Here is a 6,793-nt window from a genome sequence, read left to right as displayed (position 1 = left end):
TGCACTCAGCAATACTTTAAATATGCATCTTAACAACCCCTTCACTTCTCATGAGTTCAGGAGCTGCTCTCTCAAGGCGCCTTTTTAATAGTACAATATTCACCAGAAAACTAATTTTGTTCCTGCGCACCAGCCACCAGACATTTTGTATTCAGCCATTCTGCTGCACAGACAACATAATTGCAAGAAAAACAGCACTGACTGCACAAGATTCATGCAGTTGCTGGTTTAAAAGTAAATGTACCCTTTAGGAGATATTACCCCCTCGCAACCTGCAGAGCTGTGCTATCACACAGATAATCAGAATGGGGAACATGGGGATAAATCAGGATTTTTTTTTACTTCTGTGTCTTATGGATCACTACAGACATGACTGACCATTTCAGAAATGACAGAATTTTTCCTTCCTTGCTATAAGAAGGTTTTAGAGGGTAGAATTGTCCATGAGATATCTTTATGGCACTCATTCCTTGATTGCCTAAAGTATCTTTTAAATATTGGTCAAATATAATTAACAGATTTGATGAGCTATATGCAAACTCTTTAGCCATGAACCGAATGAATAAAACCAGTTTGTAAATAGAAATATTTTGTTCCAGATGATGGTCTGCAGGATGGATTTAAACCTTTTATAACAGTGAGGAGAAAGAAAGGAGGAGGAGGGGGAAAAAAACCAAAAACCACAGCTAAAAACATAACACAAACAAACAAGGACATGTGCAAAAAAAAATCCAGAAGTGTTATTCTACCTAGCCTTGAAACATTTAATTATAATTAGGACCAGCTAACACAACAACCATAGAGAAAAGACGACAATAAAATGTGCCACTGGCCTAATGATGAAGCATGTGAGAAAAACCATTAAACTTTATCTCAATTAGGCCCATTATCATCACACCAGTCTACTATGCCCTACAGCCTACTGGAAAATTAAAAAAAAATGAGAATCAGAGAGACAGCTTCAAAGCTCTGTGATCATACAGAAATCCTAGGGAAGAAGAGAGAATGGATAGATGAGTTTAAGTAGCTTTAAAAGAAAATAGAGATAGCAAAGGAAATTAAACAGTAATCCTATAGATTGACCAGTTAGCGTTCTAAGAAATCCTAGGCCAGATGCTTGCCTCCTATAAACCACTTTCTCTTTTCTTAATGAAAGGTTAAAACAGATTTTGATAGTCAGATATTTGTCCTTGAAGCAACTGAAGTAGAAAAATCTGCGTGGCAGCATTACAGCTTTATGAGCACTTGCCATTCAAATGGACAAAATGAGAACAAAATGGTAACTCTTCCTGTCCTACATGATGCCAGCACATCACAAGCACCTCAAAACCAAGGACACTGCCGTCCCTGGAACCTTCCTGTATTGCCACCTAGCAGAGAATCTTGCTCCCATTCCATGATTTTGGATGTTGGTTTCATTGCCTGCCTTCCCCACGAGAAGTTCTGTGAAAGGTTGCAAGCCACACTTTATAAGGTGTGTGAAGTACCTACCCCTGTGGCGCAGAGTCATTTAAGCACAGTCCATCACACAGCTCCCCCCGTTCTTGAAGCACACATAAGCAATGAGAACAAGCACGACAGACACCGAGTCACAGCGTAAAACACTGAAAATGTCAGCTGAGACACACATTCTGCTCCTGAAAATGAACCACACCAAGCAGAGCAGGGCAAAAGACAAACACTAATCCCTTTTTTAAACATTGATCACAGGCAGAATATTCAGGGGTACAACTCTCATAGCTGCCTAATTTTGGGGAAAAGTAATCATCATTTTTACCAAATACAACTCCACTGAACTTAAAAGCTTCCACGAACTTATGGGCATCAACAATCTCATGGAATATTTAGGCAAAACTTGCTTGACACTGCATCTTGATAACACTTGAAAAATACATGGTAATCAGAAATGTATCCAGAATACTGTCCTTCTATCAAGCCCTTCAACATTCATTCTTTATGGGATCAAAAGTCCAAGTATAACAATGACATACTGACCCCATGTTTTATATTACAGCATTTCTTTCTACTCCTTGTCCAGAGCATGCTACTTCCAACATTAAAAAAAAAAAGAAAAAAACCCAAAACCAATAAAATCTCTATTGTCTGGCAGCTTGGAAGGTTGTGGGGTGCTCAAGGTAATATGGATATATTTTAGTAATTGGCAAGTAAAAAAGAGGAACAAAGGAAAATTAATTATTCTGTTACCATCAGAGCATAATTGTTCAAGTGTTTCAGTAGAAAAACACTTTTTCATGTTTTGTTTCTCCCATCTGTTAAAAGCACAGGTCTACACGAGCTACAACAGGGGATGTCACATTTGCTAACTTTTAGAAATGTATCCATACTGCAGCTCTCCCTCTTCAGAACACTTCTCCCAGCATGGATGCCAACCACAACCTTTTTCTTTGTGCTTGGAGAAAAACCTTACCTGCCTAATTTGGTCAAGGACAACAGGCAAAACCTAAGAAGTGCAAAGGAATTCAACCCGAATTCCCTAAAAAGCACTAAAGAACATACCCACTGTGACCAAAAAAATGTTCCTTTGAACCAGGAGAAGGGTTCATTGTTTGGGGCATTCGATTCCGCAGCCAACAGGATTCCTGTTGGAATGTGCAGTGTTTATATAACACAAACTAACTCACAAACGACCCCACATTTGTGGGTGCTTGACTGATTCACACCTCATAACAAAACATTAAATAAAATAAAAGAACTTCTGGTGCTTGAAAGCCACTGTTGAGAATTCTCGTAAAAAGCACATGCCAGCTGTAATGGATTTGGAGCCTCCGTCCCTGGTGGTAAATTGTCGTGCAAGGCGTGGGTGGCAGCGGTGACCCTGGTAACACTCAACTCACCAGTCTGTTCCTTCTTAAATCTCCAAACAATGCAGGTGGGAAGCGCTCCCCATTCCTAAAATCTGCTCTGGCAGCCTTCTCCCCTGTCAGCAGAGCTGCCTGAAATGCTTCTCACCCCGTAATGTATTTGTGAAACAAATCTGCTGAACTGGAAGAGCGTTTTTTAGAGCGGGCTGGTTTATTAGGCAAGGGATGGGAGAGGTTGGAGTTTACATCCAAGGAAAAAAGCTGGAACCACACACTGGGCTTTAAACACTTCTTTTCAGAAGAACACACAGAAGTAAGTTCATTTCTGGCACACCACGCTCTGAAATGCAGCTGATGAAGAGTAAAACTATAAAAAGTGCAGTTCTATTAACTCCCAGGTAATTTTTTACTTTCTGAACCAGTTAAGAAATACAGAAGCAAATTAGAATGGCTCAAGTGGCATTTAGCCTGTTCCCAACAAATTTCAAAGGTTGTGAGGAAATGAGGATTGATCTCCTGAATTTGATTTGCTTAATTTCGTCTAGAAAAACAGGCAAAACCCCAGGAAATTCTGTACAATGATATAGTAAGCTATGATGGTGCAAAAAAGGCTTCGGTTAATCCCAATTGTGTGATAAATAGAAGTAGTCACATGGTGCTACAGAGCAAATGTCCCTTTCAAGCTGAGAAAGGCACTTACTCCTTGGAAATTAGTTCCACAGCAAGAGCAAACGATGACTCTGAACAGCAAATACACACTTCTGGTTCCTGAAGCTCAGGACAGCTCCTGAATAAGGGAGCAGCATGACTCTTGCACGCCTCACCCCCCTCTTTCTCTACAGAAGCTTGAAAAACGCCAAATGTTTTGTTTGTCTGAAACTTTCTTTTCTTCCTACTTTGTGTAAATGCCAGTGAAAGTATTTTCTGCACCAGTTCAGCGGCACTGGTGACAATAATATGAATTATTTGGTAGAACTGGCAACAACCAAAAGGACTGAATTTTACTGCAGAGGAAAATGTTCTGCCACTTGTGCAGGATCTACCGACACCATTAACAGACCAGGGCACCTCCTCTGCAAGGAAAAAAAGGTCTTTCAGAGAAAAGATTATGCACCTATCTCTTCATTCATTCGTTTCTTCTCATTTGTTTAATGTTCTTAGAAACACTAGCAATGTTTCCTCACACTAAAACATGCGGAATGTGCGCATGTAATGCATAAACAGAAGTGTTCATGCACCCACAACACTCTGGACTTCTATTAACAATGACAATCAGTAATTGCACGGGGGTAAAGAACATTTCGAGAAGTGGAAATCGTCTTACAAGCCTTGTGAAAATTTGACCAAAAGACTGACCTGAAATCACTGTATTGCCACATAAACAAAGGGTTACTGAGTAATTCCAGTGTAATGACTATAAATGGGTGCTTAAAGGGGGCTTGCAGGAAAGACAGGGACAAACCTTTTAGCAGGAGCTCCTGTTGCAGTGTGACAAGTTTTAACTAAAAGGTTGGTTTATGTTGGATATCAGGAAGAATCTTTTACAATGTGGGTGGTCAGGCCCTGGCACAGGGTGGCCAGACAAGCTGTGGCTGCCCCTGGATCCCTGGATGTGTCCACAGCCAGGTTGGATGGGCTCTGGGCAACCTGGGATAGCAGGAGGTGTCCCTGCCCATGGCAGGGTGTTGGACTGGATGACCATTAAAGGTCTCTCCAGCCCAAACTAGTCTGTGATTTTATGATCACATTCAAACAGCCTCTTGTGCCCAAACCAGGCCGGGTAAGGGCTGGTTTTGAACTTGCAAACGCTGACCTTGCCTTTCTTTGAGAGGTCTGGGAGCCAACAGCAGAACTCACTGCTCTTGCAAGCTCCTGTCTCTGTCACTGTAGAGTGTGACACAGGAATTTGGGAGCTGTCAGTCAGGCCCTGTTACTTGGAGATATATGCTCATATCCTTCTCCCTGTCAGCTGAGAGATTAGAATCTCATTTTACTCGGGTAATACTTTCTCCAGGGCAGCATTTTTGCCTGACAGCAAACAGGGGAATCCTTTGGAGTTATCAGAAAGATCCTGAAGAAGGATCAAGGGAGGAGATGGCATCCACAAGCTCAGGACTAAGAAGGACAGATCCCAATTATATAAGGTTTTCTTTAAGTCATAGTTTGTACTTTGCTGGAGAGAAGATAGCGAGTCTAGTTCTTTTATTTTAAAATATGCAAGGAGTGGAAAAGTAAATAGAGGGGCAGGGAGACATTGATTGCCAGATAGCACTTCCCTGGAATTTGAGATTACCAGGATGTGCCTGCAGTGTCTAATGGGAGGCTGCAAGCAGAGAGAAGGCAGGAGAATGACAATCTCCAAACAATAGGATTAAAGTGCTCTGTGCAGTTAGGACTGCAAAGTGTTTGAATAATCCTTCCCAATTTGAAATGGAGAAAGAAGTAATTAGATTTCCTAGAGAATCAGAGTTTCTGGCAATACTATCACTTTAGAAAATGTTATTAAACTTAATGAACACCCATGTTTGTGGGGAAGGGGGGAGAGGGTTAGGAATTTCTATTTTAATTATCTTAAAATGCAACTGTTCTAGAAAAACCCAAACCATAGAACATGGATTTTATTTTTCTGTCAGCTGCAAGTATAAGCCTAAACTTTCCCCACTCACTGCTAAAATCAGTAATTTATAGTGGGTGAATACTTCCAATCTGTGCCAGACTTACCCACAGAGAACCAGGCCCTGTTCCAAGGGAATGGATCAAAAGTGGGGGTCAGCTACAGGGGAGAAACAGAAACAGCCCTAACCTTACCTGACTTCTCAGGCCCCAACACAGCCAAACAAATATTAAACAAAATGACTGCTCAAAATAATATTTTGGCAAATACAAAATTGACATTTAAACATTATGATTAATTATTAGACTTCTGATGAACTCTAATTTGAAGGAATCATTTCTGTATTTCAAATTATTTATGAGTCAGAGGAAGAGCTGTTTACCAAGACTGTTCAAAACACTTTGTCAATTTGCACAAATGACAACAAGTCAAAGCAAACACCAAATAAAAGGAAAATGAGAGTTTCTATAACTACAACCATACATTTGTTTAAAATGCACTCAAAAAGAAAAGCATTTTGTTTCAAATTTTCCTATCTTCCAATCAAATCAGAAAACAAGCCAATTGTTGTACACCAATGCCTTTTAGAGTCACAAAAACATCCTACGAAGAACACAATTATTAAGATAATTTTGCTGAAGACAGAGCTGACAGACAATGGAATGGATCACACCAATAAGTCAGACAAAACCCAGCATGAAACATGAATAGGAACATAGTAATCAACACTAAAAAGGAAAACATTAGAAACAACACATGTCATTTCATTATGGCAAAATTAGTGTAACTTGTCACCTCAGCTAAACATAAAATATTTCACCAGATAGCATATAGTTCATGATGTAGCACAGAGTACAGTCCAATTACAAGTGGAAAAAAAAAAAAAAGAAAGAAAAAATCTTGCAAATACTTTACACCTGACACTTGTTGAGACTGGAGCTGGAGATTTTCTGTAAGCAGAACTACAGGAATGGGGTTTGGTGGTGCAGCAGAATAAGATGACTTGGAAATGAGAATAACATTTTGGACCAAAACAAGATTGGACCAAACAAGATTGAACAAATAAACAACAACACAAACACCAAAACTTTGCATCAACTCAATACCTTCCTCTGAGCTCAAATTACTGCTTTTGTATTGTGTGAGCTGCTTCAAAGCTCTGGAAATTAGCTCAACTTCAACATTGAAACCGCTTACTCCACTGTCAATTTAGATAATTTCTTATAAGTAATGCTCAGCGGAAACTTTTCACACATCAGGGTAATACATTTCTCCCTAGAAATTCTTCCTCACAACACATAAGGAATTTAAAAGACACAGACCCAGTCTCTATTTACACTTCGGGCTGATTTTATGG

Source organism: Corvus brachyrhynchos, unplaced genomic scaffold, assembly GCF_000691975.1.
Source record: "Corvus brachyrhynchos isolate BGI_N302 unplaced genomic scaffold, ASM69197v1 scaffold220, whole genome shotgun sequence".
Lineage (NCBI taxonomy): Eukaryota > Metazoa > Chordata > Aves > Passeriformes > Corvidae > Corvus > Corvus brachyrhynchos.
The sequence above is the reverse complement of the archived record's forward strand: the minus strand, read 5'-3'. Positions refer to the sequence as shown.